General features: G+C 44.8%; 1 pseudogene; it reads left to right on the forward strand.

Moving 5' to 3' along the window:
- Positions 1–40: 40 nt before the first annotated feature.
- On the forward strand, positions 41–23,262 carry LOC129401703 (uncharacterized; annotated as a pseudogene).
- The last annotated feature ends 1,371 nt before the right edge of the window (positions 23,263–24,633 follow it).

The following is a 24,633-nucleotide window of genomic DNA, read 5'->3' on the forward strand; positions in this document are numbered from 1 at the left end:
GGTCGTGTCCCAAGACCAGGGCTGTCTCCTGACCTCGGACATGTCCAGGCCCACGTGCCATAGGTGAGCCAACCCCAGCCACTGAGGTGTCTGAGCATGGCGCAGAGAGAAGCACAGCTCCTACATTCATGCCCGCTCAGGTCACTATTCAGAGCTTCTGAGGTCAGGGACAGCACAAAAGCTGGTCTGGACAGGAGTGGCCAGCACAGAACTGCAACAGAGTGTTCACTCTGCACACTGGAGTTGGTGTGAGGCCTGCTTGCATTCCGACAAGGATCATTGATTCCCTCTCAACCACTATCACTGGGATGGGATCACTCTGACTTAAATCTCTGATGAAAGACTGTTTTCTTTGGCAGCAAGGCTGGTAAAAGGCCCGGTGGCACAAGCAGCTCCCTGAGTGTCAGAGAGGTCCACAAAGTGAGTCTATCTATCAGCAGTAGGTGCCCTTTCTAAAAATCAGCAGTAGCATAGCAGGATGTTCATTACAGCAACACATTAACCTGGATAACCTACTGATAAATTTGTGTATATTGAAACATCACCGAGTGCCTGGTAGAAAACCAACTTGATTCCAACCTACGTGCATTCATAACTATTGCCCCCTGAGCTATGACAAGAAGAGAAACAAAAAGTTAAGGATCAAGTCAGTAATAATAGATAGAAGTTCCGAAGCCAGTAGTGGTATCCTGAAGCCAGCTCATAGATGTGCTTTCCCCCATGGCTCTGGAGAAGGTGGGATGATGATGAAGAGATATGTACGCAAAAAATAACTCACATTCCTAAACATATATGCACCTAATAGGGGATCAGCAAAAATAGCAAACAACACTTCAACACTGGAACATATACTGCTCTGTCAGATTAAACTCAGTAAGAAAATATTTGTTTTGAAGGAAGAAATAAAAGAGTGTGTGTGTGTGTGTTTGTGTGTCTGTTCATCCCCACACATGCTGGGCTACAAAATACAGCTCCACAAAATCAAAACAATAGAAGTTAAGCCAGCTATCTTCTCAGACTATGAGACACTGAAAACAGAAGTTACAAACGAAACAGAAAAATAACTTAAATACCTGGAAATTAAACAGCTCATTACTATAAAGACAGTGGATTAGGGAGGAAATCAGAGGAAATCAAAAAGATCCCTGGAAACAAGTGAGAATGAGGACACTGCCTACCAAATTTGTGGGATGCAGCAAAAGTGATATTGAAAAGAAAATTCATTCATAGCTATGCAAGCATACATAAGAACGGTAGTCCTGTTGTTCATTGATTTACTCAAGCAGGCACCAGTAACGTCTCCATTGTGAGACTTGTTTTTTTCTGTTTTTGGCATATTGAATACGCCATGGGTAGCTTGCCAGGCTTTGTCGTGCAGGCAGGATACTCTCGGTAGTTTGCCGGTCTCTCTGAGAGGGACAGAGGAATCGAACCCAGGTCGGCCGCATGCAAGGCATCGCCCTACCCGCTTGCTCCAGCAAGGATACATAAAAAGAAAATAAATAAATTGACTGCACATATTAAAAATCTGGAATATGAACAACAAAAGGAGTCCAAAGAGGCAGAAAATAATAAAATTTAAAGCAGAAATTATTGAATTCCAAAAACACAATCCAAAACATCAATTGTGTAATCACAAAATAAGTGAGAAACATGATCTCTCTCCCACCACGTGCTTTCGGTGGACCATGAGTCACTTCCCACCCTCACCTGCAGCCGCCAACATCAACAGACACATGAAGGACAGAAAGGGGACAGACAGTTGTAGTTTATTCCAATCTCATCTCTCTCTGCCTCCTTCTATCTCACCCACTCCCATATTCCTCCCTATTCCTGCTCTTTTTTTTTGGTTATCAGGTCACACCCAGCGATGCACAGGGGTTATTCATGGCTCTGCACTCAGGAATTACTCCTGCAGTGCTGGGGGACCATATGGGATGCTGAATGTTGAACCCAGGTTGACCATGTGCAAGGCAAACTTCTTACCCACAGTGCTATCACTCCAGCCCTCTCTATTCTTCTTCTTACAGCCTTAGTTATATCCCCAAATCAAGAAGAGTTGGGGTAGCAATTACACATAGGTGTGGTTATACTATCAACAGATGTAAATTCCTTCCTTTAGGGGAAGCTTTTTCTAGAATGAACACTCATCCAGCAAGATGACCGCCCTAAGGATGAAATACCACAGGGGTATTTCTCCTTTCTTTAGTCCAACAACCATTTAAACATTCATCTTAGTTCTACTTCTTAATAATATTAGCTATTTTGTATGGACATAGTAAGAGATACATTAAGCTTGTAGGGTGGCTCTAATGGGGTCATCTCACTATAGGTCTCAGACTACAGTGCTCAGGCCAGATGAGCCCTTCCTAACCCTAAGCAGGGGCCTTTTCCAGTTGTTTTTCTTTGGATCATGACAGAATTTGTCCATGACCCTGATCTTAACTTATAGTTAAATATTATGGTGCTTGGCCCATCCCATTTTGAGACCAGAGTAGCTCAGAGCTTGCCCTGGGTCTATACAGTCCCTTTGTCAGGACCCTTCTTTTGGGGTGCTAGGAAGTAAGGGCAACTGGAGCAGTCGAGAAAATATGAGAAATGCCCAGGGGTAAATATTATTCAGAGTCATTAAATCCAAGTTACAAAAATATAGCATTAATCGTCTCCCTGTGTCTATACAAAAAGGACATCTCTCTAAAATAAACTATGCAAAGGACATAAGGGAAAAAGAAAAGCAACAGTTCATTTACAAATAAATATCCAGAGATTTCAGAGTAATTTGACTTTACAAGTCACAGGTACTGCTTAGGGGAAATAGAAATTATCCGGTAGGGGAGAGAGCACAGATATATTAAAGATAAACACAGAGGAATGGGAGTGCCTCGGGAGCACTGTGATGGATGGGACCCAATAAACCTAAGCTCCCTACAGCAAGGGAGAAAGGACAAGCCATTTTTATCCTACAATAAAAGAAACCAAGAACTGGTTCTTTGAAAAACTAAACAAGATTGATAAACCACTAGCAAAACTCTAGAGAGAGCAAGAGCAAGAGGGAGAGGAAGAAAGATCATGTATTAGGTTTATTAACTAAATTAGAAATAAAAGAGGGAAAAATCACAACAGATACCATAGAAATTCAAAGGATCATCAGACTACTTTGAGAATGTTTATGCCACAAAGAGAACCTAGAAGAAATGGATGAATTCCTCGATTCCTATTACCTTCCAGGCTGAACCAAGAAAATATGGAACACCAATATAGATCACTTTTGAAGATATTAAAATGATAATCAAGTGTCCACAAAAAGCAAAGATCAGGTCCCAAAAGCACATCTGAAAGGGCAGGTCTTCCCCAGAGGGTGAGCACTTGTCTTGGAACCTCTGTGAAGCTCAGAAGCCCAAGTACAAACAGTTACCTGGTATGACTTGCAACTTGAGGTTGATCCTAAGCCATGTGTTTTAGAGACTTGCCATGAATATGGGATGATTATCCTGACCTGACTTTGCCCTCAATGGCCGGACATGGGTCACTCTGCCCACCTGGGTGCGGGGCTCTATCTCCCACCTTGGTCTCTCAAGTTCTTCTCAGAGTTAAACACCCTTTCTTATCTGCTGGCTATCCTATTTTTCAGGGGAAAAACAAAATTAAATTTGTTTGGTTTGTTTTATGGGCCACCCCTAGCGGTGTGCAGGTTTACTCTTGTATCTATGTTCAGGCATCAATCCTGATGGTACTCAGGAGACATATATAGGGATAGTCTTGAGGACCTAATCTCAAGTTTCCTCTGTTCTATTTCCTTTGTCCCTGCAAAATTAATTTTTAATTTCTGTACTTGATAAAAAAAAGTTTTGTGGTGTGTTATGCAGCTAATAGTTGGCATCAACCTTTCCATACTTAGAATTTTCAGTGAATGTGAATTGTATGTGTTGCCCCAAAGTGTCAGATGAGCCTAAAATCTGACTTCTGTGGTTTGATAGATGGGTAGAAACATGAGCCGTGGCAGACAGGCAATTTTGTGTTTGGGGGATATTTTATTCAATTGATCTGTTTTTGGTATTTTTTCTTTTTAAAACATTTTTGAAAATTGAGGTTCTGTGGTTTAAAATAGTGTTAATGACGTTTTACCATTGATATGTATTTATTTAAAATTTCTGCTACTTTTTGTTTTGGGGACACACCCAGGTGTGCACAAGGCTATCTTCTGAGTGACTTGGTGCTCAGTGATTACTCCTGGCAGGTTTGTGAAACATGTGGCCCACTGGGAATTGAACCTAAGTCTATTCATATGCAATGTAAACACCATACCTACTGTACTATTTCTCCAGAATCTGTGTATGCATGTTGGAGGGTGTTTCTTGACCATACTTAGGTACCCAGGACTTTCTCCTGACTCTGTGCTCAAGGATAACTTCTAGTGGGCTTGAGGGACCATATGTAGTGCCAGAGATCAAAAGGGGGTGCAGCATGTAAGGCAAATGCCTTAGGCCCTACTATCTCTCCAGCCATGAAACAGTATTTCATTTTAGTTCTCCATCCCTTCAATGTTCTCATGATGACTGGATTACAACAATGTCATGTTGACATTTGACATAACATGATTACATTTGGTTGTGGTGGGGAGGGGGGGTACTCACTTGAGTTGTGCTTGCACACTTGGTTGTGCTGTGCTACACACTTGGTTGTGGTGTCTTTGTTGTGGGCCCAGGAATCCCAAATGGCAGTGACATCAGATGATGCTCAGTGCATGTAGGGAGTATGCTGGGGATTGACCTTAATAGTTGCACACCTGCAAGGCAGATACTTAGCCAATGAACTCTCTCTGGGGCTCTTTTGGAGCTTAAAATAGTTGCCAAAATGCAGTTTTCTGCTCACCCCCTGCCCCCACTCTCCCTTGCCCTGTGCATATCTGTGGGGGTCCCGTCCTGTCCAGCAGGGAGGACCCTTTGTGGGGCTGAGGAGGGGATGCAGCCGAATGAACAGACGAAGAGCCAGAAAGCAGCAAGAAGGAGGAAGAGAGTTTATTCTACTGGCAGTTACAATACTTATACCTCTCTGCTGGGAGGCTATTGAGAAACAAATGGCGACCATAGTGGCAACCTTGTTACAAGCCTCTGTTTGATCAGAAGATAAGAGCCAGGCTCTGTTTTACTAGGAAATAAGAGCCAGGCTTGTAAAGCAGCTCCCTACACATTTCTATGCCCCTTTGTGTTATACCTACCATAAGGGAAACCTTTTTCCTTCTTTTGTTTCCTTCTTTTCTTCTGTTTCCTGTCTTCTATTTCACAAACACCATGACACACTCCTCATCTGGGCCACTACCCTGTCTTGAGTGGTTCTTTCTCTGAAGTTGGTGTATGATTGTTAACCTCTCTCACTCAACTTATGTCTAGATCTTTGACACAAAAGTCTCCACCATTTGTCTGACTTCACCCTTAACCCTAAGTTCTTTGTGCTGAGAATACAGAACCATATGAATGTGACTGGTTGTTAACAGGTTTCCTTAAAAGTATGCTTAAGGCAAGTATGCAGAAGGAGAACCTATAGCTCCATCCATATCACTCTTAATCCCTTCAGCCATTTTGTTTCCATGAAAATTATTTATTCTGAGAGGCCGAGTCCCTGATGAAATCCATGAGACCCACCTCCACACATAGGTCAGGCGCTCACAAACACACTTCATACTTCACAATGCACAGGGGACAAGATTAAACTCCAGCTTCAAGTTGACAGGTGGAAGATTAACCCGTGGACTTGGACTATCTGATGGACCTCTCCCTGTTCATGAAGAATAACCTGGACAGCATCCAGAACCTGGGTACCAAGCTTGCAGAGGAAATGAGGAAGCTCACTAGCACTGGAGGGATTGTGAAGCAAAAAAAAAAATGAGGCCCAAAGAAATGGCAAGGGTGAAAGCTAAAGCGGGGATTGGGCTTAAGTGTTCAACTTCATATCCAAGAAACAGTCTTGATCCCACACCTCCCAGCTTCTACACATGACAGTTAAGACATTTATAGCTTTTGGTGCCTGAAAGCTGGGTCACAGGAGGATGGTGAGGGCCTGGTGTGAGGTGCTCTCTCTCCCTGTCCTGAGACAGCACTGAGACTACCAAGGAGGCTGGAACCTGGGCCAGCTGTTCCCGGGTAGAGGAGGGCACAGGTAGTGCCTGGCTTCTGCCATGGTGTGTGTGGAGCATGGGTGTCAAAGTCCCCAGCTCCCCTGATACAACCCGGGTGAGGCTGGTTTGTTCTGTGTAACCTGCAAGCATCCCTTTCACTGCCAAGATTATGCATGTTATTTCTATTAGTGGTCACTTGTTCTCTCCTCATCCCTACAGTCAGCATTAGTTAAGCTTTGAGACCTAAGTTCCCCCACACTCCCTTCTAGGTAAGGAGATTTCAGTGTTACTGAATATCACACACCATCCTCGTACTTAGTACTTGTTCAACACAATGAAAGCTTCATCTCCTGGTACAAACCTGACGAGCACTGAGCTGCTTTCTTTGGCAGTGCTTGTGCATGCCATGGGCAGGCATGCGAGCTCCTTTCATCCTGTAATGTCGTTTGTGGTCATGGTCTCCTTGGGTGCCACTCAGGGACAAGAGATGTGTGAGTCCCAGGATCTGTCCAGCCCCAAAGCTCTTCTGCAGCCTCTGCTGCTGCCAGTCTGGGGAGTGCTTAGGCTGGCGGTGTCTGCTCTCGGAATTCCTTTCTTGCCTCATGTGCCTCTCCTAGGAGAAAAGTTTGCTCATCCCCAGGACACAGGAGCTGACACAGTGATAGGAGAAGTAGTGGATGACACTTTTAATACAAATGAAATTCTAAATTCCTGAGCACTTGAGGATGTCACTGGCAGGATTTAGCTTGCTCCTGCTACGAGTAGCATTACTGTCAGCTTGGCCCCAGAGTGAAGGCCCTCTTCAGCTGATAGAGGAAAGCAGCGTCTTGGTAACTTTGCTAATACTATTTCAATTCTAGAATCAGAGTAGTGTCTTCTTCACTCATTCTTTGCTGGACTGTCCACTAACAGATACTAGATGCAAGAGTATAAGTTGCAGAGGCTGAACGACTAACTCTGGGGACACAGTGTTTGAATACTTTGTTTCTTTTTTGGGCTACTTATACCCAGCTCATTGGGCTGTGTCTTTAGTGCTTGAATATTGAGGGTTACACATATTCCTTATTCTTAGCAACTTCTCTAAACCCTGATTGCAGAAGATCAAAGTCTTGACAAGTGAGCACATGATATACTGAAAAACTGCTTTCAAGACAGGGCATCCAGTGAAGAGTGGGAGTTTCAAAGGAAATGTCAGGGTTGTGTTATGCAAATCTCTTTTCTGAGTCAGGCAATTCATCCCAGTGTCACTGTTTGTTCTGTGGGATGGCAGGGATTAGTGTCCCCAGGTGCAGGCTCCATCTGTGGGTACAGTGTCCTGGGTCTCCAGTAAACTTCCCTGCGGCTCTAGCTGCTCACAGGCTAATCCTGGGTTGCTAGCATCTGCACACTCTGTGTTCACCTCTCCTAGGGTTTAGTGCAGTCAGCAGAGGAAAGGACCTGAAACAGCAGCTTCTGGGAGCTTGGGATGGTGAGTCAGGGACACTGCAGCCACTGGGTATCTTCAGGGCTACGGGTCTTTACTCACAGCTCTTGGGAGGCCAACAGCAGCCTCTGCTCAGAAGGGGGCCTAGCAGCCCCTCCAGAGTCCCCACCACCCAGGAGTGCCAGGCAATAGTAGCTTCTCTGTAGCATCTCTCCCGCCTTCTGTTCCACAGCAGCTCTTTTCCTGTCTAGCAGCTTATCATAGTATCTTCTTTCTCTTCCAGACCATAGCAGCCAGAAACTCATGACCTGTGCTTATATATTTCTTGTGTCCCTGTTTCTGTTTCTGATTAATTATGCCTGAGATTAATGAGGATTTAAAAGGGATCAGAGTGATATTATAACAGGTGGGGAGTTTTCCTTGGATATGGCCATCCGGGGTTCACCCCATTGTACCATATGGTCCCCTGACCCCATCAGTGCGATCTCTGAGCATAGAGCCAGGAGTAAGCCCTGAGCACCACTGGGTATGGCTCCCTAATGAAACAATACCAAAAAGCCCTGAGGGTTTAAAAAACCATCCACCTAATTGGTTGCACAGAATGATCATCAAATCACCTAAATAAAGACCAATCAGATTACCCTTTAAAATTAAATAATCAATATTATTTAAAAGCACCATGATTAACAAAGTTATTCATAGTTGGGTATTTGACATACTATGTTCCAGCATCTTTTTCCCTGCACCAAGGTTCCCAGGCACCCTCCCATCACCACTACCCTCAGCCCCTTCCTGCCACCTTGACAGGCACGTTTTTCTTTTTGGTTGTTAAAGTTTGGATCACTTGGTTCAGTGCTCTTGAGTCAATGTTTGGATATTTAGCTTTACGCTTTTACACTGCGCATGTCCTTGGATCTCTTTGGCCCCTGCTTCCCATTGCTTCCCGTCTGTCTCTCAATATCTTTCCTTCTCTGCCCTTCTCCTCCCTATAGCTTACCTTTTATAAGCACCACCCATGTGGCATATAGGGAGTTGCCTGCCTTATCCACTATCATGATAATAATATTGAATAGAAACTTTCAAAAATTTCACCAAGAATAACTAGGATATCCAAATTTTACTGGAAAACTGCAAGTCCTGCTAAAGCAGGGCTCATACCTGACACTTGGCTGCCCCAGACCCCACTACTCTCTCTCGCCTCACAGATGCTCTGTCTCACTAGATCCATGTCGATGCAAGCTCAGTAGACATGACCTGTGAATCCTTTCCTATGCTTTCCTTATAGATATTGTTCTCAGAGGCGAATAACAGAGTTGTTGTTATCCTCTGAAGATTTTTAGCTAGATTTTTCTCTCCCATGATGGCAGATACATAAAAGCAACCCTGAATAAATTTGTGTGAGTTTAGGGCTGCAGAACATTTCAGGGAAAAGATAGACAGGGAAGGGGTTTAGGGGTTTCCTTCAGAAAGGAAGACAGAGTAATTTTGACTGTCTCTCAGACAGTGATTGTGTGAGGCGCTGTCCTCCTGCCCCCTGGCAGGAATGCACGGTGCAGAGAAGTTGATGATTCCTCCCTCCCAGCTCCAGGATTTTGTGCGTTTTCTGTATTGGGGGAGGTAATGATCTCTCAGACCTAGGGAAAAGCAACCAGGGACAAGTTCAAGTGATGTCCTTGCTTCTATGAAAAGTCACAGGCATGTTTGAGTGCTTGAAGCTCTGTGGCCTGAGAAGCTTCCATTTCTCTTGTGGCACAGCTCATCCCTTGCTCTCGCGGGTTCTATGCAATGTTTGTCCCTTAGAAAACTCTGTATCCAAGGCAAAAGGCTTTCAGAGTAGAAATGAGCAGGTTTCTCTTTCATTTTCCTCTAAGTTATCTCAGTTGTAAAGGTTTCGATTCAGTGAACACTGTTCCCTTGCCTTATAGTTTTATATACCACCTATGAGTGAGGTGATCAGTTCTTTCTCTTTTCATTTCGCTTTGTATGACACCCTCGAGTTCCATTCAAGCATTTGTTGTAGCAAAAAGTAAGAGTTCATTTCTTCTAATAGCTGAGTAGTAGTCCATCATATAAATACATGTATATATAAAGATATATATATAGCAATGATCTTATTCACTCATATATTTTTGGTCACTTGAACTGTTTCTGGATACAGGTTCTTATAAATAGTGCTACAATTAGTGTAGGTGTTACATGTTCTTTGGATACACAAATAACATAGGAAGAGAAGTCCTGGCCCTTTTATAGTTCTTTTCCCTTTCTTTTCTTTTTCCTTTTTGTTTTCTTTTTTAGTAATCACAATGCTGTTTCCATAGAGGCTGACCCACCCGATTCCTATTCCCACCAATAATTCATGAGGATATATTTTTCTCTACATCCACAGCACTTTTTCTGTTTTACCTTTGTTTTAAAACTGATTATTTTTGTTATTATTAAGATAACATGTTTATCCTTTACTTCACAATAACCACCAGAGCCCTCCCCACTAAACCTAGTTTCCTTCTCATTTGTTCGATAGATCCCCGGCCCAGTCTCTGCCTCCCTCCACTTAGTCACTTCAGTTCTGTTGTCAGAGATCCAAGGCTTCATTTGCACTTGAACTCTGTCCATTCCCTTGCTTTGTTTCTATACATACCACATATTAATAAGATTATCCCAGAATTGTTCTCCCTATGAATTGTTTTTTCTTTTTTTTTATTGAATTGTGTTGAGATAGTTACAAAGCTTTCATGATTGAGTTTCAGTCATACAATGATCAGATACCCATCACTCCACCAGTGCATATTTTCTGTCACCAATGTCCCCTGTATCCTCCCCAACCACCCTCACCCCTCCCCCAGCCTCTATGGCAGACAATTTCACTCACACTCTCTACTTTTGGGCATTATGGTTTGCAAAAAAGATACTGATAGGTTATCATGTTTGGTTCCTTATCTACTTTCAGCACACATAGCCTGTCCCAAGCGATCTCTCCAACCATCATCGTCCTAGTGGTTCCTTCTCTATTCCAGTTGCCTTCTCCCCCACTCATGAGGCAGGCTTCTAAGTAATGAGCAATCTTCCTGGCCTTTCTCTCTACTGTCCTGGGGTGTTAGTCTCATATTATGTTTTTTTATACTCCACAAATGAGTACAGTACTTCTCTCTCCATCCCAGTATTTCTGACTCAATTCACTTAGCACGAAACTCTCCATGTCAATACATTTATAAGCAAATTTCATGACTTGACCTTTCCTAACAGCTGCATAGTATTCCATTGTGTACCAAAATGTTGTGTACCAGTATTCCAGATGTACCAAAGTTTCTTTATCGAGTTGTCTGTTCTCGGGCACTCAGGTTGTTTCCAGATTTTAGCTATTGTGAACAGTGCTACAATGATCAAATAGATACAGGTGTCATTTCTACTGCGCCTTTTTGTGTCCTCGGGATATATTCCCAGAAGTGGAATTGCAGGGTCAAATGTACATTCTATTTCTAGATTTTGTTTTTGGTTTTTTGGTGGTTTTGTTTTTAAATTTTTTAAAAAAAATTTATGAATCACCATGAGGTACAAATACAAGTTTACAAACTTTCATGCTTATGGTTCAATCATACAATGATTGAGTACTCATCCCTCCACCAGTGCCCATTCAGCACCACCAATGATCCCAGTATCCCTTCCACCACCTCACCCCATCCCACCCCCCCACCTCACCTCTGTGGCAGAGCATTCCCTTTTGCTCTCTTTTTCTCCTTTTAGGTGTTGTTGTTTGCAATATAGGTATTGAGTGGCCACCATGTTCAGTCTATAGTCTGCTTTCAGCCCGCATCTCCCATCTCGACTGGGCCCTGCAAGCACCCTTTGCATGATGGTCCCTTCTCTATCTGAGCTGCCTTTTCCCCCAGCATATGAGTCCCGCTTCCACGCCATGAAAAAATACTCTTGGTACTCATCTCTAATATCCTTCGGGGTAAGTCTCCCATTCTGTTCCTTTATATCCCACAAATGAATGCAATCTTTCTATGTCTGTCCCTCTCTGACCCATTTCACTTAACATGATACTTTCCATGTTGATCCACTTATATGCAAATTTCATGACTTCATCTTTTCTAACAGCTGCATTATATTCCATTGTGTAGATGTACCAAAGTTTCTTTAACCAGTCACCTGTTCTCAGGCACTCAGATTTTTTCCAGATCCTGGCTATTGTAAACAGTTCTGCAATGAACATAAAAGTGCAGATCTCATTTCTACTGTACTTTTTGCATCTCCGGGGTATACTCCAAGAAGTTGTATTACTGGTTCAAATGGGAGCTCAATTTCTAATTTTTTGAGAAGTATCCATTACTGTTTTCCAAAAAGGCTGACCCAGTTGGCATTACCACCAGCAGTGAAGGAGAGTCCCTTTATCCCCACATTCACGCCAACACTGGTTGCTTTTGTTCTTTTGGATACGTGACAGTCTCTGTGATGGGAAATGATATCTCATTGTTGTTTTGATTTGCATCTCCCTGATAATTAGTGATGAAGAGGGTTTTTTTATATGCCTTTTGGTCATTCGGATTTCTTCTTTGAGAGAATTTTGTTCATTTCATCACCCCATTTTCTGATGGGGTTGGATTTTTCTTCTTGTAGAATTCAACCAGTGCCTCGTATTTCCTTGATATTGACTCCTTATCAGACAGGTATTGGATGAAAATCCTTTCCCATTCTCTATATTGTCTTTGTATTTTGATCACCGTTTCTTGTGAGGTACAGTAGCTTCTTAGTTTAAGATGTTTCCATTTGTTTATCTCTGTTTCGACTTGCTTGGTCAGTGGTGTGTCATCTTTGAAGATACCTTTAGCTTCAATGTCGTGGAGGGTTTTTTCGACCTTCTCTTCAATGTATCTTATGGATTCTGGTCTGATGTTGAGGTCTTTAATCCATTTTGATCTGACTTTTGTTCATGGTGTTAGGTAAAGGTCTGAGCCCATTTTTTTTACATATAGCTATCCAGTTTTGCCAACACCATTTGTTAAAGAGGCTTTCCTTACTCCACTTCACATTTCTTGCTCCCTTAACAAAGATTTGATGATCATATATTTGAGGGCGTGTGTAAGGACATTCCACCCTGTTCCATCAGTCTGCTACTCTTGCCATTTCTCCAGTATCATGCTGTTTTAATTATTAATTTTTTGTAATAGAGTTTGAGGTTGGGGAAGGTGATGCCTCCCATCTTCTTGTTCCCAAGAATTGCTTTGCATTGAATCTGTGTAATGCTTTGGAGAGTATTGCCATTTTGACAATGTTAATTCTCCCAATCCATGAACAGGGGATATGTTTGCATTTTCTCGTGCCTTTTTTTATTTCGTGAAATAGCATTTTTTAGTTTTCACTGTAGAGGTCCTTTACCTCCTTAGGTAAGCTGATACTGAAGTACTTGATATTCTGGGGCATGATTGTGAATGGGATTGATTTTTTTCATGTCGCTTTCCTCTCTCTCATTATTCGCGTATAGGAAAGCAATGGACTTGTGGGCATTGATTTTGTAGCTTCGACTTTACTACACAAGTGTATAGTTTTGAGGAGGTTCTTGAGAGAGACTTTTGGGTTCTTTATATATATATAGTATCATATCATCCGCGAATAGTAAGAGCTTGATTTCTTCCCTTCCTATCTGTATGTTATTAATATCCTTTTCTTGCCTAACGGCTATTGCAAGTTCTTCCAGCAATAAATTGAACAGGAGTGGTGAGAGTTGGCATTTTTGTCTTGTTCCTGATCTTAGAGGGAAGTGTTTAAGCTTTTCCCCATTGAGAATAATGCTTGCCATAGGTTTGTGGTGATAGCTTTGACTATATTGAGGAAGATTTCTTCAATGCCCATTTTTGAGAGTTTTTATCATAAACAGATGCTGGATCCTTTCAAATGCTTTCTATGCATCCATTTATATGATCATATAAATTTTATCATTTCTTTTTTGATATGATGAATTATGTTGATTGATTTCCTAATGTTAAACCATCCTTGCATCCCTGGGATGAATCTCACTTGGTCGTGGTATGTAATCTTTTTGATCAGTTTTTGGATTCTATTTGCTAATATTTTGTTGAGGATCTTTGCATCCATATTTATCAGAGATATCAACCTGTAGTTTTCATTCTTTTAGTGGTGTCTTATTTTGCTTTTGGTATTATGGAGATATTTGCCTCAAAGAAACTGTTTGGGAGAGTTTCTGTTTCTTTAATTTCCTGGAAAAGCTTGAGAAGAACTGGCAATAGGTCCTTTTTAAATGTTTGGAAGAATTCGCTAGTGATCCGTCAGGACCTGGTCTTTTGTTTTGGGGAAGCCTTTTGATTACTGTTTCAATTTCCTTGATAGTGATAGGTCTATTCAGGTACTCTAAATCTTCTTTGTTCATTCATGGGAGAGTATAAAAATCAGGAAGTTTATCTGTTTCTTCTAGGTTGTCTTGTTTCGTGACATACAGACTTTCAAAGCAGTCTTAGATGAACTTATGAATTTCTTGATTTCTGTTGTGATGTCCCCCTTTTCATTCTCTGTTTATGTATGCAATTAACTTCTATCTTCAGTGTATCATCAACTGAAAAGATAGTTGTTACAATTTCCTTCTTCCTGATTCATTAAGGTATGCTTTGAAGCTCTGCTTATGGTCAATCTTATAAAATGCTTCATGTGCACTGGAAAAGAATGTGTATTCAGGTTTTGGAGGATAAAAATCCCTGTATACACCAATTATCCCTCTCTCTCTCTCAATTTTTCCTACAGAGCCAGTAATTCCCTGCAGAAGTTTAGTTTTGTTGATCTATCCAGAGGTGACAAGATTGTGTTGAAGTCTCTGACTGCTATTATTGCTATCAATGTGCTCCTTGAAATCTATTAGCCATTGTTTAGAGTATTTTGCTGGTCTCTTTTGAGTGTGTATCTGTTTTGGAGTGTAATTTATTCTTGATGTACATATACCTTGACTATTAAAAAATGGCCTTCGCTGTTCACTCTAATCTTTTTCAACCAAAATCTATGTTGTCGGATACAAGACTGGCCACCCCAGCTTTTTTCAAGGTGTGGTTTGCTTGAAGGAATGTTTTTCATCTATTGACTTTTGAGTCTGTGTTTGTTCTGTCTGATCAGATGTGTTTCTTGTAGACAGCAGAATGTTGGGTACATTTTTAAAATCTGTTTTGCCACTCTTTGTCTCTTAATTGGTGCGCTTATCCTATTTACATTGAGAGAGATTATTGTCATGGGGTTTTGTGACATCTTTCTGTAGAGGTTTGTTGTCTTTGTGGAGTTAGCCTTGACTTACAGTTGCTCCTTCAGTCCTTCTTTTAATGTTGGTTTTGAGTGTGTGACATTCCTGAGTGGCTGTTTATCCATGAAACAGTGTATGTTTCCTTAGAGTTTGAGTGAGAATCTAGCCAGATAAAGTACACCTGGTGAGGATTCATTTCTTTGAGTTTTTTTACTATATCCCACCACTGTCTTCTGGCTCAGAATTTTTCCTCAGATAAGTCTGCTCTAAACCCAAGGAGTGCTCCTTTGTATACGAATTCCTCTTTGACTTTTCTGCCTGCAGTATGTGGCATTCATAATTTTGATTATGATATATCTTAGAGTCTTTTTATTAGGGTCTCTTTTAGCTGATTCTCTTTTAGATTCTTGGATCTGGATGCCTGTGTTCTTCAGTTCTAGGAACTACTCAGCATATCTTTGACTGTTATTCCTTTACTGTGGAATAATAGTCCTTCTTGTGCTACGAATATTTTTATGCTTTCCTTTTTGAATTCTTCTCCTAAGACTCTCTTTCAATTTTTGACCCATTTTAAGGTCTTTTTCCATTTTCTGTTGTTCCCTGTATGCTTTCTGTAGCTCATCTTCAAGCCCACTGATTCCTACTTTGGCTTTGTCATTCTGTTGAGGGCATCCACTGAGTTTTCAATCTCCTCTACTGAATGCTTTATTGGTGATGCTTCTGTTAGTAGCTGTTTTAATTATGCTCTCATTTCTTCCTGCATTTTATTGGCTATCCATTCACTGTCTCTTCATATCCTTCTTTAATACACTGGATTTATGTTCCACTGTTTCTTGGAGCTCATTGAACACCCTCAACATTTAATCTCTGAAATCTTTTTTGAAGGTATTGTTATGTGGGTATTCCCAATTGAGGCTTTTGGGCTCTTTCCTTCAACCAGTCCTCGTGTTGTGGATCTGCGCTGCTTCCTCATGTTGCTGAAAAAGTCCAGAGGTGGATCCCTACAGTTCGCTATCAGTGCCCTCCTCTTGCTGCAAGGAGAATTCTGGATGAGCTCGGTCAATGATTTTACTCCTTCATTAATACTAATGTCCTCTTTGATGCTCCTATGTGACTTATGTGGGGCTTTTCATGCAGTTTCAGTTTCTTGTTGTTGTTGTTGTTTTACATTATACCTGTTGCGATTCTTGTGCTCACTGCTGTTTTGTTGAGTTTGTGGAGTATTTTGAATGGAATAGGCTAGTGGACTATTGGCTTTATGTGTTTGGAATAGCAAGGCTGTCCTTGTAAGAATCAGGTAATGGAGGATGAGAAATGAAAAGCACTATGAAAGGGGAAAATAACTGTGGCCAATATTCCAGAGGCCATGCCCCCCAATGCTACTGTACCTGTGGGGAAGGGGCCACATGATGCCACTCTTAGGTTAGAATTCTATTTCTGGCACTCTTCTAGAACCACAGGGTCCCCTCAGATCTAGGTGCTCTGTGGGTACCTTAGCTGAGAAGGGGTCTCCTAGTTCACTGTGGCTGCTTGCTGGGCATGTCACCCTGGAGGCCATGCCGCCTCACCACTGGAGACTTTTAAGATTGTAAAAATATCTATTTTCCAAATTTATCTGGTTTATTAGCATAAAATCTAGTCTTCTATGATACCATGATTTTCTGTTTCATATATTTAATCTTCCCCTTTTATTTCTGATCATGATATTTTGGGGGGAAGGGGGAACATCTGGCAGTGGTCAGGGGTTACTCCTGGACCTTTACTTAGCAATCACTCCTGATAGTTCTTGGGTACTATCTGGTGTCCGGACTGAACCCAAGTAAGCCAGGTGCTGGCAAATGCCTGACCCTGTAAACTATCCCTCCATCCCCGTGTTTTTCTATTTTTACTGCTCTGTATTGGGAGGGTGTTTCCCCAGCTATCTCAGCAGCTCTGGGGCCACTGCTAGTGATGCTCAACTCAGTAGTATGGGCCACATCACTCAGACCGGTGATGTGTCACTGTTCAGGACACAGCTGTGCTGGGAGTCACCACAACCACCCTTGCTGTGACCCGGGGCCACTGGAGCTATGTTCAGTGATGACTGGGGCACTGTGTGGTGCAACAATATAACTCAGGGCCTTGAACATGCAAGGGATCCACTCAAGCCTTTTTGGCTATTTCTCCAGCTTCTTCATGTTGATTGTCTCTATTATCTCCAATGCACCTTTGATCTCTGCCCCACCTGCCATATTGACAGGCCCATTCCAAAGTCCAGTGGTTGCAGCTTAGATCTCATGCTCTCAGTGTTACTGAGTCTGTATTTGCATGTATGATGAGACCACTCTCCCACATCACTGTGTGTTGGGACCTCCACCACTGTTCCCCCATTGCTTCCCTTTCTCATCTTACTTCACCCTTGATTTATTTCCTTCTCTATATTTCTGCTTCCTAATCTCAGAGTGATCCTGGTTTCCCCACTTTTACTACATTTTCTCACCCAGTTATTCTACATACCACAGATAACTGAGTTTGTCCTTTTTAGTGTTTCTTATTCTGGCTTACAGGATATTTTTCAGTTCCAACTATGTTGCAGCAAATCTCATGACTTCATTGTTTCTTGCAGCTGCTTAATATTCTGTTGTTTGTACCTACAACACGTTTTTGATCTATTCATCTGTTATTGAACACCTAGGTTGATTCCATATCAACCTAGGTGTTCAATAACAGTGACATAGGTGTAATTCCCTTTGATCCAATAGGTATGATTTCCTTTGATCCAATATGTGTGATTCCCTTTGATCCAATATGTGTGATTTCCCCTTTTTTTCCCAAAAGGGTACAAAAACTGTTTGGTTTTTGGGTTTGGGACTCTCGGCTCTGTAGTTGAAGGGTCCGGGCACGTTGGCTTGAATAAACCCTGTGCGTTTGGAGAAAGAGTTGCCTCAATCTCGTTCCTCTCATCGCACCTCCCCAGGTAGAGATCTGCTCGAGGTCTCTTCGACCTTAACATTTGGAGGTCCCACCAAGATATGACTCTGCCTGAGGGACGCCGGAAAGGACAGTCCTGAGCTTCTCTTTGGGGTAAGTACTGGTGCCTATTTTTTTTTTTTCGGTACCGACTTTATGTGCACAATTATTCTGTATCTGTGGTATACCGTTCCTGGGATCTGAAGTAGCTTTGTGTCTGACAGACGTGTCCGGTGGTGACACTAGCTACAGCCCTGGGGGACGCCCCAGAGGGTAATGGGGGGCCCAGGGATGCCTGGCTTGCCTCCTATCTGGTAGGTCCGGTGGATCTACGTCTGGTCTATCCCAGGAAATCTGAACATCGGCCGCTTTACTATTTCTCTCTCCTTCTGAAGTCCCCTAAGGGACAAGCGCTTGCGTTTGGTTTTGTTTTAGGTTGGATCACCATCGGACTCCGTCTCTACAGAGATCTCCTGAGGATGGGACAGTCATCTTCCACCCCGCTGCCTCTGAATCTCTCTCACTGGTCTGAAATTCGCTCAAGGGCTCAGGATCTCTCTCATAGTTAAGAAAAGTAAATGGCAAACTTTTTGTTCTTCAGAATGGCCTTCTTTTAAGGTTAACTCGCCCCCCGAGGGGTCTTTTCACCTCTCCCTTATTTTGCAGGTGAAAGGAGTCATTTATAAACCTCGCCCAGATGGGCATCCAGACCAGGAACCCTATATCCTGGTCTGGCAGGAACTCTGGGAAAATCCGCCATCTTGGATTAAACCTTTCTTACCCCCCTCTGTCATATTGACTCCCATACCCACTTCTGCCTCTACCCCGATTCTGACATTGATCGCTCTACAGCCTCCACAGCAACCTCTATATCCTAAACTAAATCTCCCTCTGCCGGAGTCTCAGGACCTCCTCCTCTTTGAGGAGCCGCCTCCATATCCTCCGGTACCTGGACCTCAACCTCTGCCCCCGCTGATTCCCATTCTTCCCATTCCAACAGATCCCCCTTTCTCTGCCTCTGCACCGCCTCCCGATTCCTCTGTTTCCCCATCAGGACCAGCTTACGGGACCCGTGGACGGGCCATCTGATCCCCTGATGATCGAAATGAGGCAGAGGCTTTTGTTCTCCCCTTACGCCCTTTTGGCCCAGACATCCCCGACGGGGCAGGCGGGCGAATGCCAACTCTTCAATATTGGCCTTTTTCCTCCTCCGATCTTTATAATTGGAAGAATAATAATTCTTCATTCTCGGAGTATCCTTCCCGCCTTGCTGATCTTATTATTCCTCTTATGAATTCTCATAATCCTACCTGGGATGACTGTCAGCAACTTCTTTCTGTCCTCCTGACCTCGGCTGAGAAAGAAAGCATCTTAACTAACGCCCGTAAGCATGTTCCAGGACTGAACGGACACCCTACCATCCTGCCGAACCTAATTGATGAATTCTCCCCTCTGACCCATCGGAATGGGTCCCGAATACACCTGAAGGTAGGAGACACCTCCAAATCTATCGCCAGACTCTAGCGGCCAATCTCCAGGACTCTGGGCGTAAGCCCACCAGTTTGGGTGGGCTTACGCCAAGTAAGGAGTGTGGTGCAGGGACCGGAAGAGAGTCCCTCTGTATTTTTAGAAAGACTATTTGAAGCTTATAGATGCACACCGTTCGATCCTACCTCAGAGGAACAACAGGCCTCTGTGACCATAGCCTTTATAGGCCAGTCTGCTGTAGATATAAGAAGGAAGCTGCAAAGGATGGAGGGTTTACAGGAGATGTCCCTTAGAGATCTACTGAAAAAGGCTAACAAGATATTCAATAAAAGGGAGACCCTGGAAGAAAAAGAGGAGAGAAGAGAAAGGGAAAGAGAGGAGAGGGAAAGACAGGAAAGAGAAAAAGAAAGAGAGAAAAAGCAGGATAAAAAGGAACAAGAGAGAGATAGGAAAACAGAGAACTGACTAAGATCTTGGCCGTGGTAGTAAACACAGGTAGGGCTGCGGGTGCCCGCCAGGAAGGTAGAACAGGAAACCTGGGCTCACAACCAGCTATACGTCGTCCCAACCTGGCCCCTTACCAGTGTGCATACTGCAAAGAAAGAGGCCACTGTGCGTGGGACTGCCCCAAGAAAAAAGGCAAGCCACCTCTGTCAACTCGGCAACCAGGCCCACCAGCGCAAGCCACTGAACTGCTGGCACTGGAAGATGATGACTGGGGGGGATGGGGCTTGGATCCCCTCCCCAAGCTCAGGATAAACTTTCAAGTGGAGGGGACCCTATAAATTTTGAAGTGGATACAGGCACCGTTTATTCAGTCCTCCAGCAGCCGCTGGGCCCCCTCTCCCCTAAATGAGCCCTAGTCAGAGGCGCAAATGGGAGTCACTACCGCCCTTGGACCACCAAAAGGACAGTGAATTTAGGAAATGGCCAGGTGCATGACTCCTTCCTGGTCCTGCCCGACTGCCCAGCTCCTTTGATGGGAAGAGACCTGCTCACCAAACTAAGGGCCCGCATTACCTTCACGGAATCAGGTTTTTTATTCAATTTTTAAACCCCATAGTAGACCAAACTAAAGTTGGATTGACACCACCAGGAATAAATACTCTGACTCTATCTTTGGAGGACGAGTACAAATTCTATGAGAATCCTACATTGACTGACTCTATCACCAGTTTGGAATCCTGGACCAGGGATTTCCCAGAGGCTTGGGCAGAAACTGCTGGTCTGGGGCTAGCAGTCGCCCAGCATCCTATTGTGGTGTCCTTAAAGACCTCCACCACTCCAATTCAAATCAAGCAGTACCCCAGGAGCAGGGAAGCGAAAGAAGGGATCAAGCCTCACATAATTAAGCTGATACAGCAGGGAGGCTTAGTTCCCTGACAATCTGCCTGGAATACTCTCCTCCTTCCCGTCAGAAAACCTGGGACCAATGACCCATGCAGGACCTCAGGGAAGTCAATGCTAGAGTGGAAGTAATCCACCCAACTGTGCCCAATCCCTACAATCTCCTGAGCACCCTTAACCCTTCCTGGACATGGTATACTGTTCTAGATTTGAAGGATGCCTTCTTTTGTCTCCACTTGCACCCTGACAGCCAACCCCTTTGCCTTTAAGTGGACAGACCTTGCAGAGGGTATCTCAGGGAAGCTTACCTGGACAAGAATACCTCAGGGCTTTAGGAACTCCCCCACTCTCTTTGATAAAGCCCTGCATAAGGACCTAAGGGTATTCAAAGCCACTCATTCTTCTCTTACTCTTTTGCAATATGTTGATGATCTCCTACTCGCTGCCGAAACTCAGCTTGAATGTGAGGCGGGAACCAAAGCATTGCTTAAGACTCTAGCATCGTTAGGCTACCATGCCTCTGCTAAAAAGGCACAGCTCTGCAAAACTGAGGTAACTTTCCTGGGGTATAAGATTAAGGAAGGGAAGAGGTGGCTGACTAGAAAGAAAACTGACTTAGATACCCTCCCGATCTAAGAGACAGCTACGTGAGTTTTTGGGGACTGTGGGGTTCTGTCGCCTTTGGATACCCGGCTTTGCCAACCTGGCCACCCCCCTCAATCCTCTCACCAAGGGAGAAACGCCCTTCAAATGGGAGGAACCCCAGCAGGAAGCCTTTGATAAGATTAAGCAAGCCCTACTCAGTTCCCCAGCCTTAGCCCTACCAGATGTAGAGAAACCTTTTACCCTATATCTGGAAGAGAGAAATGGGACGGCCAGGGGAGTGCTAACTCAATGCTTGGGCCCATGGAAGCGGCCTGTTGCCTACCTGTCAAAAAGATTAGACTCTGTAGCAGCCGGGTGGCCTCACTGCTTAAAAGTGATTGCTGCTGCAGCCCTCTTAACAAAGGATGCAGACAAACTGACTCTGGGGCAAAAAATTACCCTGATAGCCACCCACACACTGGGAAGTGTGATCAGGCAACCCTCGACCACTGGCTCTCGAACGCCCACATCACTCACTACCAGAGCCTGCTATTGGACAAGGACTGGGTCTACTTTGGCAGCCCAACTCTCCTTAACCCTGCCACCTTGCTACCTGAATAGACCAACGAGCCCATAGCGCATTCTTGCTAGGATATCCTGGCAGAGGAAACCGGGCCTCGACCGGACTTACAGTACGAGCCCCTGCCTCAAGCCGACCTCACTCTCTTTACCGACGGAAGTAGCTTCCTGCAAGAGGGGGAGCGGAGAGCTGGGGCGGCAGTGGTAAGGCCTAAGACCACCGTCTGGTCTGCCTCCCTTCCTGCCGGAACTTCTACCCAAAAAAACAGAATTAATAGCCCTGACTCAGGCGCTCCGCTTGGCCAAAGGGAAACGGGCCAACATCTACACTGATAGCCGCTATGCCTTTGCCACAGCTCATGTACATGGCGCCATCTACCAGCAAAGGGGACTTTTGACGTCCGCAGGCAAGGAGATCAAGCATAAATCAGAAATCCTAGCTTTACTGGATGCTATTCACCTACCCAAGGAGCTGTCAATTATTCACTGCCCCGGACATCAGAAAGGTGACAACCCAGTCGCTGGAGGCAATCGGTGGGCAGACTTGGAGGCTCGCGCAGCAGCACTTCAGGACCCCCTGCGTCCCCCGCCAACATCCTGACGACTCTGGAATATACCTCTGAGGAGGAACTGGAGGCCAAGGTAAGCGAGTTTCTTCTCTTTACCCACCGTTTGACTCATCTAGGTACCAGAGTGCTCCTGGAACTGCTTAAGGACCAGAATCTGCCTGTCCTTCCGCCTGGGCGGGCAAGGGAGCTTGCCCAGGACATTGTCACCTCCTGTGAAGCCTGCACCATGGTAAATGCAAGGCAGGCTGAAGATGCCCATGGCACACGGAGCCGAGATCACCCAGACACCTATTGGGGAGTGGATTTCACGGAAGTCACCCCGCCCTATTTGGGAACAGGTATTTGCTAGCTTTTGTAGATGAATAGGACAATCAAGGAGACTCTAACCAAATTGGCATTAGAGACTGGCTTAAAGGATTGGATGGTGTTCCTCCCTTTTGCTCTCTTCCGTGTTCGGAACACCCCTTCTTCTTCTAGAAGAAGCCTTACCCCATTTGAGATCCTTTATGGGGGACCTCCCCCCCTCAGACTTATGACTGAGCATGGGTTGGGGGTCACTACTGTGCCTTCAGCCTTACTGATGCCGTGGCTAAAGTCGCTGGAGGCCATCCAGAAACATATCTGGAAAGGGCTCTCTGAGACCTACCGCCCTGGCCCTGTGTCCCCCCATTCTTATTCTATAGGTGACTGGGTGTATGTCCGTCACCACCAAGCCCGGAACTTGGAGCCCAGGTGGAAAGGACCGTACGTCATCCTTTTGACAATCCCAACTGCAGTCAAAGTGGATGGGATCACCACCTGGGTCCACGCCAGTTACCTCAAACCTGCTCCAGTCCCCGCTGATCATCGACACAGGAGCGACCTTCTCCAGCCCGGAACTTTAGCCGCTCCTGGACGAACTCTGCTCCCTGCTGACCAGTGGACTGCCACCCGACACCCCGGTAACCCTCTCCGGGTCAGGCTCACCTGAAACCCCAACCCAGGATGAGGATCCTCCTGCTCCTCCTTATTGTGGGATCAGGCCACCCTCCTGCTAGCCTGTCCAATCCCCACAGCTCCTGGGACCTAACTTGGGAGGTCATCAGGCATGATGGGCACGTGGTATGGTCAACCCAAGGACGCTACACTCCTGGCACCTGGTGGCCAAATCTTTTTCCCGATGCCTGTCAACTACTCCTAGGATTGGGGACATGGGATCTTGAGGATTATGACATTCTGCCTGATAACGGGGTCTTTGGTAACCCCCATCGGGCCTGCGGGCCACAAGGAAGCGGAGGAATGACTATGGGGTGTGTCAACCGCAGGAGGTGATGCCATCTAGGAAGGCACCAATTTTATCTGTGTCCAAAGGATGGACGCACTGCATCCCAGAGGAAGGCCTGCGGGGGAATTGACTAATTCTACTGTAAAGCCTGGGGATGTGAGACCAAGGAACAAGCCTACTGGGGCCCCTCCTCCTCTTGGGACTGGATACAGGCTAGATGGTGATGGGAAGGATCTCGTAGCCTGGGGGAGTGCTATCGCCCCCAGAAAGACTACCAAAACACCCTACATATCTCTTTCACCCCCTCCGGGAAGGACCCTCGAAATGTTCCCCAATGGCTGAAGGGATGCACCTGGGGGATCCGTATTTATGTACCTGATATCTCGCACCCAGACCCCGGATTTTGGTTCTCTATACGACTTCGCATCTCAGAACGTCCCCTCTCTGTTGGTCCCAACAGGGGACTAAGACCCAGACCTCAGGCAGTTCTGAACCCCAGGCCTATTCTGCCTGTCTTTAGGAACTCAACTATCGGTCCTGATTTCACTCTCGTGGTAGACCCAACTCACCCCCCTTCCGAACCTCCTGAATTATTTACCCTAGTTCAAGGCGCCTACTCAGCCCTCAACTCTACACAGACAAACCTTACAAGTGCCTGCTGGCTTTGCCTATCCACCATCTCCCCCTACTATGAGGGTGTTGCCACAAATGGAAACATCACCTCTGTTGATTCTTGCTCTTGGGACTCCAGCCCTCGGCTCACTCTCCCCGGAACCCTAGGAAAAGGTACCTGTATAGGGACTGCCCCCAGTGGGCTCCAAGGCCTCTGTTCTCGCACCCTGCCTCTTGCCTCTTCAGCTCCTTATGCTGCCCCTAGCAACGAGTTTTGGTGGGCCTGTGACACTGGTTTAACTCCGTGCGTTTCCACTGCCCTCTTTGACACCTCATCCCATTTTTGAGTAATGGTCCAGCTCTATCCACGCATCCTGTACCGCAGACCAGAAGAATTTGAGGGCCGATTTTTGCCTCATGCACGGTTCAAGAGGGAGCCCATTTCCATTTCTATTGCCATACTGA

Source organism: Sorex araneus, chromosome 2 (genome assembly GCF_027595985.1).
Source record: "Sorex araneus isolate mSorAra2 chromosome 2, mSorAra2.pri, whole genome shotgun sequence".
NCBI lineage: Eukaryota > Metazoa > Chordata > Mammalia > Eulipotyphla > Soricidae > Sorex > Sorex araneus.